The sequence below is a fragment of the Loxodonta africana genome, chromosome 16 (assembly GCF_030014295.1).
Source record: "Loxodonta africana isolate mLoxAfr1 chromosome 16, mLoxAfr1.hap2, whole genome shotgun sequence".
In the NCBI taxonomy this organism is placed as follows: Eukaryota; Metazoa; Chordata; class Mammalia; order Proboscidea; family Elephantidae; genus Loxodonta; species Loxodonta africana.
This window is the reverse complement of record NC_087357.1, coordinates 45,979,419-45,993,240: the sequence shown is the minus strand read 5'-3', so window position 1 is coordinate 45,993,240 and position 13,822 is coordinate 45,979,419.

Here is a 13,822-nt window from a genome sequence, read left to right as displayed (position 1 = left end):
AATGGGCCACATGTACCACAGCCCCCATCAGCCCGAGCCTAGAACTAGATGGTGCCCAGCTACCACTACCAATTGCTCTGACAGGGATTACAAAATGTAGAACAAAATTCAAATTCACACACACAAAAAGAATAGATTTACTGGTCTGACAGAGACTGGGATAACCCCGGAGATTATGGCCCCTGGATACCCTTCTAACTCAGAACTGAAGCCACTCCCAAAATTCACCCTTCAGCCAAAGATTAAAAAAAGATTAGGCGGGTCTATAAGACAAACAACAGCACACGTGAGGAATGTGCTTCTTAGTTAAACCATGTATACAAGACCAAAAGGACAACACTTGCCCAAAAACAATGACGAGAAGGCAGGAAGGGACAGGAAAAATTGACTGATGGAAACATGGAATTGGGTTGTAGAAGGTGAGAGTGTTGACACATTGCGGGGATTGCAACGAATGTCACAAAACAATTAAAAAAAAAAAAGACATTCAGTCGGCTAACAGACACATGAGGAAATGGTTGCGATCATTAGCCGTTAGAGAAATGCAAATCAAAACTAAAACGACATACCATGTTTTAATTATCTAGTACTGCTCTAACAGAAATACCACAAGTGGATGGCTTTAACAAAGAGAAATTTATTCTCTCACGGTCTAGTAGGCTAGAAGTCCAAACTCAGGGCACCAGCTCTAAGGGAAGGCTTTCTCTCTCTGTTGGTTCTGGAGGAAGGTCCTTGTCATTAATCTTCCCTTGGTCTAGGAGCTTCTCTGCACCGCTTTCTTGGTGGTATGAGGTCCTCCTTTCTCTCTGCTGGCTTCTCTCTTTTATATCTCAAAAGAGATTGCCTTAAGATACAATCTAATCTTGTAGATCTCACCAATATAACTGCCACTAATTCATCTCATTAACATAACAGTGATAGAATTTACAGCACATAGGGAAATCACATCAGATGACAAAATGGACAATCACACATGACTGGGAATCCCCTGGTCCAGCCATATTGATACACATATTTTTGGGGGACACAATTCAAATCACGATACCATCTCACCCCATTACTGGCACAAATTTAAAAAATCAGAAAATAACCAATGTTGGAGAGGCTGGGGGGAAATTGGAACTCTTGTGCACTGCTCTTGAAAATGTAAAATGCTATAACCCCTTTGGAAAACGATATGATGCCTCCTTAAAAAGCTAGAAATAGGAATACCTTATTATCCAGCAATTCCACTCCTAGGAATATACCCTAGAGAAATAAGAATTGTCACACAAATAGATATATGAATACCCATGTACACTGGATCATTATTCACAATAGCAAAAAGATGTAAACAACATAAGTGCCCATCAACAAAAAAATGGATAAACAAATTATGGTACATACACACAATGGAATGCTATGCAAAGATAAAGAACAGTGATGAATCTGTGAAACATCTCACAACATGGAAGAATCTGGAGTGCATTATGCTGAGTGAGATAAGTCAATCAGAAAAGGACAAATAACTGTATGAGACTACCATTATAAAAACTCAAGAAAACGTTTATACATAGAAAAAAAAATCTTTATGGTTATGAGCGAGAGGAGTCAGGAAGGGGAAATCACTAACTAGATAGTAGATAAGTGGTAACTTGGGCTCAGTGGTTAAGAGCTTGGCTGCTAGCCAAAAGGTCCTTGGAAACCCTATGAAGCAGTTCTACTCTATCCTATAGGGTTGCTAGGAGTTGGAATCGACTCAAAAGCAGTGGTTGTGGTTTTTTGGTTTGGTTGGTGAAGGGAAAGACAGTGTACATTACAGGGAAAGTCAGCACAACGTGACTAAGGCAAAGTCATAGAAACTTCATAGATACATCCAAACACCCTGAGCAACCAAATCACTGGCCTGAGGGCTGTGGTATCATGGTATCAGGGGACATCTAGGTCAATTGGCATAACAGTTCATAAAGAAAATGTTCTACATTCGGCTTTGGTGAGCAGCCTCTGAGGTCTTAAAAGCTTGTGAGCAGCCATCTGAGATACATCTACTGGTCCCATTCCATTTGGATCAAAGGAGAATGAAGAAAACCGAAGACACAAGGAAAATGTTAGTCCAAAGGATTGACATACTACAGTACCACAGCCTCCACCATGGAGCCCAGAGCAACTAGATGATGGCTAGTTGTGGCTACCACCACTGACTGTTTTGACAGGGTCGCAGACAAAGCAGGAGAAAAATGCAGAACAAAATTCAAATTCACAAAAGAAGACCAGACATACTGGTCTGAAGGAGACTGGAGGGACACCCGAGACTATGGCCCCCAGACACACTGCTAACTCAGAACTGAAGTCACTTCTGAAGTTCGCCCTTCAGCCAGAGATTACACAATCGTATAAAACAGTAACACACATGAGGAATGTGCTTCTTAGCTCAGTCACGTAAATGAGACCAAATGGGCGACACCTACCCAAAAGCAAACACAGGAAGGCAGGAAGGGAAAGGCAAATGGGACATGGAAATGGGGAACCCAGGGTGGAGAAGGGCAGGGTGTTGACACCTTTTGGGGATTGCAACCAATTTCACAAAATAATTTGTGTATAAATTGTTGAATTAGAAACTAATTTGCTCTGTAAACTTTCACCTAAAGCACACACACACACACACACACAAAAACCCACAAGATCTAGAGGTATGTTGACTCCAGAAAGTACTTCATGAAGTCCCTTGTATCTGTTGGTTATTACATGACACTAATGTCCCTGTGGAGTCCCTGGGTGGTCCAATCGATTAATGTGCTCAGCTGCTAACCTGAAAGGTTGGCAGTTCGAGTCCACCTACAGGCAACTCAGAAGAAAGGCCTGGCTATCTGTCTGTGAAAAATCAGCCATTGAAAACCCTATGGAGCACAGTTCTACTCTGCCACACATGGGATCACCTTGCCTAAACATGTAAATTAACTTCATCTGGGAGAAAAATCTCAGCTACAGAGCCAAAGCCCATCTCTCTCCCAAATTCATGATCTAATGAATCATTGGAATGTGAAGATGGCTCAATACATCCAATTTCCATCTCCATTGCTGAAAAGTGATTGGCATGCCTACTGTGCCAAGACTGAGTGATAGGAAATCACCTCCTGGTCAATGACAAGGTTACGCTTAGGTTTCAGGTGGCCACAAGATGGCAGTGTTTCTCCTAGTACTACATTCGCTCAGACTTGGAAGAGTTCCTACGTGGCGCAGATGGTTAAGAGCTGGGCTACTGACTGTAAAGCTTGGTGGCTCGAGTACACCCAGAGATGCCTCAGGAGGCAGGCCTGGTGACCTGCTCCTGAAAGGCCACAGCCTTGAAAGTCCTGTGGAGTACAAAATGTTGTTATCCCTATGGAAATATATTCCAGTCATTGTGTTTTCTGATTTTTTTTCCCCCCACCAGTGAAGCATAAAAAAGCATGGGAGAGGGCAAAGACTGGATCTGCAGTCAGACAAATTCACGTTCAAATTCTAGCTCTGTTGTGAATAACTGTGTGACCTTGGATTTAGCATCTCTGAGTTTCTATTTTCTCATCTATAAAATGAAGACACACCTCACCTGACCTCCTCACTCACTATATACTGATGAGGCACAGATAAGAAAGTATATCTGCAAGTGCAATCAATTAGAATGTACTATGACACTGGTTCTTAGCCTTTAAAGTGCATGAGAATCACCTGAGGAAGTGATTAAAATGCATATTCCCAGGCCCTGCTCCCAGAGATGATACATCAGGTCCAGCTCTGTGTTTGAGAATCTGCATTTTACCAAGTACCCTTAATAATTATGATGCCGATGGTCCTTGGACCCCAGTTGGAGAAGCTGTACAGTGCAAATATATACTAGCGGAAGGAGAGAAATCAAGGCACAGAAGTTATTCTTTGCTTCCATTAATTAAAAAACCAAGCCAGTTGCTGTGGAGTTGATTACGACTCACAATGGTCCCATGTGTTTCAGAGTAGAACTGTGCTCCACAGGATTTTCAATGGCTCTGCTATTTCAGAAATAGATTGCCAGGACTTTCTTCCAAGATGCCTCTGGGTGGATTCAAACTGCCAACCTTTGAGTTAGTAGCCACTTAATTTTTAATTAAAGTTTTTCAAAATCTCCACTAGTCTTAGATTAATTAATTGAGGGTAGAAACCTGCGTTTGATTCATCCTCTTAGGTTCGGAAATGCTTGTTGGGTGATAGTCACACAACAATGGTGGACAGTCTGAGCATCCCTGGCAGCGTTTTCCCATCTATAGGTATATTTGGGTAACAGAACTTGGCAGACCCAATAAAATTGTCTTGGGCTTTGCCTTTGGGCCCCCATGGACCCTACTTTGCTTCCAAATAAGTAACCTAGTGCTTCCTGGTGACAGCTGAATCGTGGGCTTCACCCTGCTGAAACAGGCAGTTGTGCAGAAAGTTCAGCAATAAAGTTTTATGAACCTCCTGGGGTTCTTTCTTCGTCATCCCCTAAGCCCTTCCTAGATAGAACATATTCTGTTCTGAGCATTTTCTCCACCCCCACTGCCCCCTCTCCACTGGTTGACCTTTCCAGTGGTTGACCTATGCATCATACCTCACTCATCCTTTCACTGAGAAAGGGCTTTCTCAAGAAATTGTATTTTGGAAAGTCCCTTAACTCTAGAAACCCTCAAGTGAGGCTGTGAATTTTAATCACCACAGAGTCAAAAAGAAATGCATTGGCAGCTAGTTACTGTCCAAAAAAAGAATCAAAGGCTTTTCAGAATTTTTCAGCATCAGAAGGTGACATGAGAAAAATGAAACATACGTAAAGCTCAGCCGACTTCTATTTCTTAAGGCCAGTTTGCTTTGGATAAAGATTCAGAATACGGATGGCATCAACAAGAGCTTTGACAGGTCATCTCATAGCCGCACCTGAGTTTTTTGTCCTTGCTGTCTAAAAGGTCAAATGTGCAAATAAGGAGACTTACTATGCTAGTTTCCTGCTATTTGTCTGTGTGTTCATTTGTTTTTTGAGGCGGGTGCTGGAGGTAGGGTCTCAGGTGTGGAGAGGGCTGAGGTCCTCTTATTCTCCAGTTTATGGCACATTATCATCAGAAGTCCATGCAAGAATCCATCTTTGTTTTATTTTCACTAATGCGCTTAATTCTCAGATTCCACTTTCAATCTCATCTTGAGTCAGTAACCATTCTAACGTATTTAATGTGAGTCTTTTTGTTTGTATGTGGTCTTACAAAAGAGTTATTGCTGTCTTGTGTACCTGCCTTTTTAATTTATATAAATGACACTGCGTTTGTTACATAGCTCATTATGTTTTTACTCAGGACCACGTTTTGAGGATCAATCCATACGTGTGTGTGTGCATATATATAAATGTATGTGTGTGTGTATACATGTTTATACATACATACATACATATATATATACATATATATATATATGTAAACCCTGGTGGCGTAGTGGTTAAGTGCTACAACTGCTAACCAAAAGGTTGGCAGGTGGAATCCACTAGGTGCTCCTTGGAAACTCTGTGGGGCAGTTCTACTTTTTCCTATAGGGCCACTATGAGTCAGAACAGACTCGATGGCAGTGGGTTTTTTACATATGCATACACAGAACAGCTGGCAGAAAGTTGGTGTTAAATAAATATATGTTGACAAAAGGATCAACTTTTGCTCCTCATACCCACAAAGTACTTGGGTCTTTTTCAAAACTAATCTACCTTTTGAACTCCAGGATAGATACAATTATTATTAACAATAATAATAATTACTTCATATATATGTTACCTCTTTTTATTTTCACAAGAACATTCTGAGGTAGGTATTATTACCTCCATTTTAAAGATGAAGAAAATGAGGCTCAGAGAAGATAAGTCCTTATACGAATACAGACAGCATTCTACTGAGAACTCAAACTGGGTCTTTATACTCCAGGGAGATTTCTAAGATAATAAGAGGTGCCATTAGGAATCTCTCTGGAGTATAAAAAAAAAAAAAAATAAGAACCCAGGAAATCTCAATCATGCCCTCACTGGGACCTTAATGAACCTTCATTGAACACCAACAATTGTTTGCCATGAGATCTAGAGTTAGATGAAGTGGTTCCTGACCCTCAGAGAATGGTCTCAGTTCACAATAAAGATGACTAGACAGGTTCAATTTGGTCAGACATTTTTTAATGCCTCTTGCTTTTCATAAATTGTGTGTGTGTGTGTGAATTCCCTATTCTATTTCAGATTTACAAAATGCAATGGTGCCTAACAAGAACTCAGGTAGCGTTGTTTGTTTCCATGTGGTTCTTTTAAGACTGCTCTTTACAAAATTATTGAGATAGCAGCTAAGTGGCTTTAGAAACACACATGCATCCATACAAAAACACACAGACCTTTAATATTACATTTTGTTACCTCAACAAATATTTATTGAATATTTATCGAACTATATTCTTGCACTCAGCCAAGTGCTAGGAATGCAACAACGAATAAGAATGAACACTGTTGATTCATACCATGTTGAATTTATTGCGTTTATCTCATGATAGAGGTATATAGGAGAAAAAAATCTAGAGTAATGAATTAAATTATTTCTGCTATAATGAGATGTATCTAGGAGCCCCAGTGGTACAACAGTTAAGTGCTCAGATGCTAACTGAAAGATTAGTGGTTTGAACTCACCCAGCAGCTCCATGGGAGAAAGGTCTGGTGATCTGTTCCTGTCAAGATTACAGTCTACAGGAGGCGGAGCCAAGACGGCAGAATAGACAGACACTTCCAGCGAGCACTCTTTACAACAAGGACCTGAAAAAACAAGTGAAAGGAGTATATTTGTGACAAGCTGGGAGCCCCGAGCATCAAAGGCAAGCTTAGACAATGAACTGAGGGGCAGGGGGAGGAAGAAGCCATTCAGAAGTGGAGAGGAGTTACCAGACCTGAATCGAGGGGAGCACTCAGGCACCATTCCCGAGCGGTGGTGGCAGCGGCAGTGGCGGCAGTGACAGGCTGGTGCTAGCGTTCAGCCAGTTTCCTCAGGGAGAAGCAGCCAGCCACACAGCCTACTCACACCTCCGGAAGCTGAGGAGAACGTCACTCTCGGCAAAAGCTAAGTACTTGCGTGTATTTTACCGGCCCCCCCACCCCCCGCTCCCACCCCAAGCCAGCTTCAGTGGCTGAATCCCTGGGCCTGAGATAGACCCTGGTGAGCACCTAGAGCCATCCTCCTGGCCTTGGGGAAGGAAAAAATTTGCAATTGGGGGGAAAAGATAATTTGCTAGCTCCACTAACCAGGGGAGCTCAGGACAGAAGCAGCTCCTGTCCAGGCATAAAATATCTGTGGACCTTGAGCACCTTTCCCTTCTGCGTGGACCTGTGTGGGCCTATTTTGGGAGAATAGGCCCTTGTGGGCAAACTCCAACCATTTCAGCTGTATGGTGGAGATGTGGGTGTTCGACATTTGACATTGCTTTGCCTGTTAAGCAAGGTCCTCACCTACCCACATCAGGGACCTAAGGACTGGTAGCTCTACTCAGGTCACCCAGCCACCCGCAACAGGGGTCCAAAGATAACTGCTACCTCCCAGTAATTACAAACAAAAACTTTGGGTGCCCATGGTCCTTCTGCATAACCCACCCACCAGCATGCTGTAGGCAACAGAGACATGTTTTCCTCAGAGACACTTGGGGGTTGGTTCTCAGCCCCCTGCCTTGTTCAGAGTGTGACCCCCTGCTGCAATCAGATACCAGTATATATGCCAATCACCGCTGCCCCCTAAGACTGTAGGACAGAGCCTGTGCCACACACTTGATGATCAGCTACCTGGAAACCTGAGCTGAATTCATACAAGAAAACTGAATGAACACCTAGACTGATATACCTGAAAACAGCTCTAGCCAGCTGGGGACAGGACACCAGAGCTCCAAAGGTGAAAAGAATCAAGCTAGCTCACTCAAGCAACCCATAGGGGTATACCAAAACAAAACAAAGCAAGCAGCTATGACACAGTAAGCAAGCATAAATACAGTTAATACAGTAACTTACAGATGGCTTGGAGACAACAGTCAATATCAAGTCACATAAAGAAAAAGACCATGATCACCTCAACAGGCTCTAAAAACAAAGAATCCAGGGATCTTCTAGATGAAAGTGCATTCCTAGAATTACCAGATGCAGAATACAAAAGCTTAATATACAAAACCCTTCAAGACATCAGGAAGGAAATGAGGCAATATGCAGAACAAGCCAAGGAACCCTCAGATAAAGCAACTGGAGAAATTATAATGATTATTCAGGAACATAATGAAAAGTTTAATAAGCTGGAAAAATCCATACACTGGCAGCAATCAGAAATTCAAAAGATTAACAGTAAAATTACAGAATTAGACAACTCAATAGAAAGTCAGAGGAGCAGAATTGAGCAAGTAGAAGCTAGAATTTCTGAATTCAAAGATAAGTCACGTGGCACTAATATATTTCAAGAACAATCAGATAAAAGAATTAAAAAAAATGAAGAAACCTATCTATTAAGAGAAATAACCTATGAGTGATTGGAGTACCAGAACAGGGAGGGATAACAGAAAATACAGAGAAAATTGTTGAAGATTTGTTGGCAGAAAACTTCCCTGATATTGTGAAAGATGAGAAGATATCTATCCAAGATGCTCATCAAACTCCACATAAGGTAGATCTTAAAAGAAAGTCACCAAGACATATTGTAATCAAACTTACCAAAACCAAAGATAAAGAGAGAATTATAAGAGCAGCAAGGGATAAATGAAAAGTCACCTGCAAAGGAGAGCCATAAGAATAAGCTCGGACTACTCGCCAGAAACCATGCAGGCAAGAAGGCAATGGGATGACATATTTAAAAAAATTGAAGGAAAAAAATTGCCTGCCAATAATCATATATCCATCAAAACTGTCTCTTAAATATGAAGGTGAAATTAAGACATTTCCAGATAAACACAAGTTGAGGGAATTTGTTAAAACCAAACCAAAACTACAAGAAATACTAAAGGGAGTTCTCTGGTTAGAAAATCAATAATATCAGGTATCAACCCAAGACCAGAACACTGGGCAGAGCAACCAGAAGTCAACCCAGACAGGGAAATAAAAAAAAAAAAACAAAGAAAGATTTTTTTTTTTAAAAAAAGCTCAAAACAGGGTAAAAGTGATTTATTTTATAAAAGAAGACAACATTAAAATGATAAAGAGGGACTAAGAAATGTAATCATATACCTTCCATATGGAGAGGAAGATATGGTGATACAAAGATATAAAATTTAGGTATAAATTTAGAAAAATAGGGGTAAATAATAAGGTAACCACAAAGAAGACAAACTATCCTACTCATCAAAATAAAATACAAGGGGAAAATAGAGACTCAGCAGAAACAAAATCAACAACAAATATGAGGAAAGGACAATATATAAAGATAATCTACTCAGCACATAAAGTGGGAAAAAGAAACTGTCAACAACACACCAAAAAAGACATCAAAATGATAGCACTAAATTCATACCTATGCATAATTACGCTGAATGTAAATGGACTAAATGCACCAGTAAAGAGACAGACAGTGGCAGAATGGATTAAAAAACAAGATCTGTCTATATGCTGCCTACAAGAGACACACCTTAGACTTAGAGACACAAACAAACTAAAACTCAAAGGATGGAAAAAAAATATATCAAGCAAACAACAATCAAAAAAGAGCAGGAGTGACAATATTAATTTCTGACAAAATAGACTTTAAAGTTAAATCCATCAGAAACAATAAGGAAGGACACACTATAATGATTAAAGGGACAATACACCAAGATGATATAACTGTATTAAATATTTATGCACTCAATGACAGAGCTGCAAGATACATAAAACAAACTATCAGCATTGAAAAGTGAGATAGATGACTCCACAATAATAGTAGGAGACTTCAACACACCACTTTCGGTGAAGGACAGGACATCCAGAAAGAAACTCAATAAAGACACGGAAGATCTAAATGCCACAATTAACCAACTTGACCTCATAGACGTATGTAGACACTCCACCCAACAGCAACCAAGTGTACTTTCTTTTCTAGTGCACATGGGACATTCTCTAGAATAAGCCACGTATTAGGTCATAAAGCAAGCCTTAGCAGAATCCAAAACACTGAAATATTACAAAGCATCTTCTCTGACCATAAGGCCATAAAAGTGGAAATCAATAACTGGAAACTCAGGAAAAAGAAATCAAACACTTGGAAACTGAAGAATAGTCTGCTCAAAACAGACTAGATTCTAAAAGACATTAAGGGTGGAATAAAGAAATTCAGAGAATTCAATGAGAATGAAAACACTCCCTATCAGAACCTTTGGGACACAACAAAAGTGGTGCTCAGAGGGCAATTTATATATCAATAAAAGCATACATCCAAAAAGAAGAAAGGGCCAAAATCAAAGAATTATCCCTACAGCTTGAATAGATAGAAAGAGAGCAACAAAAGAAACCCACAGGCACCAGAAGAAAACAAATAATAAAAATTAGAGCTGAACTAAATGAAATAGAAAACAGAAGAACAATTGAAAGAATTAACAAGACCAAAAGCTGACTTTTTGAAAAAATCAACAAAATTGATAAACCACTGGCCAAACTGACAAAAGAAAAACAGAAGAGGAAGCAAATAACCCAAATAAGAAATGAGACAGGCGATATTACAACAGACCCAATTTAAATTAAAAGAATCATATCAGATTACTATGAAAAACTATACTCAAACAAATTTGAAAACCGAGAAGAAATGGATGAATTCCTAGAAACACACTACCTACCTAAACTAACACAAACAGAGGTAGAACAACTAAATAGACCAGAACAAAAGAAGAGATTGAAAAGGTAATCAAAAAATTCCCAACAAAAAAAAGCCCTGGTCCAGTCGGCTTCACTGCAGAGTTCTACCAAACTTTCAGAGAACAGTTAACACCACTACTACTAAAGGTATTTCAGAGCATAGAAAAGGACAGAATACTACCAAACTCATTCTGTGAACCCACCATACCCCTGATACCAAAACCAGGTAAAGGCACCACAAGAAAAGAAAATTATAGACCTATATCCCTCATGAACGTAGATGCAAAAATCCTCAAGAAAATTCTAGCCAATAGAATTTAACAACATTTCAGAAAAAATAATTCACCATTACCAGGTGGGATTCATACCAGGTATGCAGAAATGGATCAATATAAAAACAATTAATGTAATCTACCACATAAATAAAACAAAAGACAAGAATCATGTGGTTTTATCAATTGATGCAGAAAAGGCATTTGAGAAAGTTCAACACTCATTCATGATAAAAACTCTCAGCAAAATAGGAATAGAAGGAAAATTCCTCAGCATAATAAAGGGCATTTATACAAAGCCAACAGCCAACATCACCCTAAATGAAGAGAGCCTGAAAGCATTCGCACTGAGGTGGGGAACCAGACAAAGATGCCCTTTTACCACCGCTCTTATTCAACATTGTGTTGGAGGTCCTAGGCAGAGCAATTAGGCTAGATAAAGAGATAAAGGGCATCCAGATTGGCAAGGAAGAAGTCAAAGTATCCCTATTTGCAGATGACATGATCTTATACACAGAAAACCCTAAGGAATCCTCCAGAAAACTACTGAAACTAATAGAAGAGTTAAGCAGACTATCAGGATATGAGATAAACATACAAAAATCAGTTGGATTCCTCTACACCAACAAAAAGAACATCGAAGAGGAAATCACCAAATCAATGCCATTTGCAGTAGCCCGCAAGAAGATAAAATACCTAGGAATAAATCTTACCAGAGATGTAAAAGACTTACACAAAGAAAACTACAGTACACTTCTGCAAGAAACCAAAGGAGACTTACATAAGTGGAAAAACATACCTTGCTCGTGGATAGGGAGACTTAACGTTATAAAAATGTCTATTCTACCAAAAGTGATCTATACAGTTAATGCAATTCTGATCCAAATCCCAATGACATTCTTTAATGAGATGGAGAAACAAATCACCAACTTCATATGGAAGGGAAAGAGGTCCCAGATAAATAGGCATTACTGAAAAAGAAGAACAAAGTGGGAGGCCTTACTTTACCTGATTTTAGAACTTATACAGCCACGTAGTCAAAACAGCCTGGTACTGGTACAACAAGAGATACATGGACCAATGGAACAGAATTGAGAATCCAGACATAAATCCATCCACATATGAGCAGTTGATATTTGACAAAGGCCCCAAAACAGTTAGATGGGAAAAAGACAGTCTTTTTAACAAATGGTGCTGGCATAACTGGATATACATCTGCAAAAAAATGAAAGAAGACCCATACCTCACTCCATGCACAAAAACTAACTCAAAATGGTTCAAAGACCTAAATATAAAATCTAAAATGATAAAGATCATGGAAGAAAATTAGGGACAACGTTAGGAACCCTAATATATGGCATAAACAGTATACGAAACATTATTAAGAATGCAGAAGAAAAACTAGATAAAACTGGGAGCTCCTCAAAACCAAACAGCTATGCTCATCCAAAGACTTCACCAAAAGAGTAAAAAGATTACCTACAGACTGGGAAAAAGTTTTTAGCTATGACATTTCTGATCAGTGCCTGATCTCTAAAATCTACATGATACTGCAAAAACTCAACTGCAAAAGACAAATAACGCAATTAAAAAATGGGCAAAAGATATGAATAGACACTTCACTAAAGAAGACATTCAGGTAGCTAACAGATATATGAGGAAATGTTCACGATCATAAGCCATTAGAGAAATGCAGATCAAAACTACCATGAGATTTCATCTCACTCCAGCAAGGCTGGCATTAATCCAAAAAACAAAAAATAATAAATGTTGGAGAGGCTGTGGAGAGATTGGAACACTTATACACTGCTGGTGGGAATGTAAAATGCTACGACCACTTTGGAAATCGATTTGGCGCTTCCTTAAAAAGCTAGAAGTAGAACTACCATACGATCTAGCAATCCCACTCCTTGGAATATATCCTAGAGAAATAAGAGCCTTTACATGAACAGATATATGCACACCCGTGTTCATTGCAGCACTGTTTACAATAGCTAAAACATGGAAGCAACCAAGGTGCCCATCAACGGATGAATGGATAAATAAATTATGGTATATTCACACGCTGGAATACTACGCATCGATAAAGAACAGTGAGGAATCTGTGAAACATTTCATAACGTGGAGGAACCTGGAAGGCCTTATGCTGAGTGAAATTAGTTGCAAAAGGACAAATATTGTATAAGACCACTATTATAAGAACTTGAGAAATAGTTTAAACTGAGAAGAAAACATTCTTTTGTAATTAAGAGAGGGGGGAGGGAGGGAGGGTGGAAGAGGGGTATTCACTAATTAGGTAGTAGATAGGAACTACTTTAGGTAAAGGGAAAGACAGCACACAATACAGGCGAGGTCAGCACAACTGGACTAAACCAAAAGCAAAGAAGTTTCCTGAATAAACTGAATGCTTCGAAGGCCAGCATAGCAAGGGCAGGGGTCTGCGGACCATGGTTTCAGGGGACATCTAAGTCAACTGGCATAATAAAATCTATTAAGAAAACATTCTGCATCCCACTTTGAAGAGTGGCATTTGGGGTCTTAAACGCTAGCAAGCGGCCATCTAAGATGCATCAATTGGTCTCAACCCACCTGGATCAAAGGAGAAAGAAGAACACCAAGGACACAAGGTGATTACGAGCCCAAGAGACAGAAAGGGCCACGTGAATCAGAGACTACATCATCCTGAGACCAGAAGAACTAGATGGTGCCTGGCTACAACTGATGACTGCCCTGACAG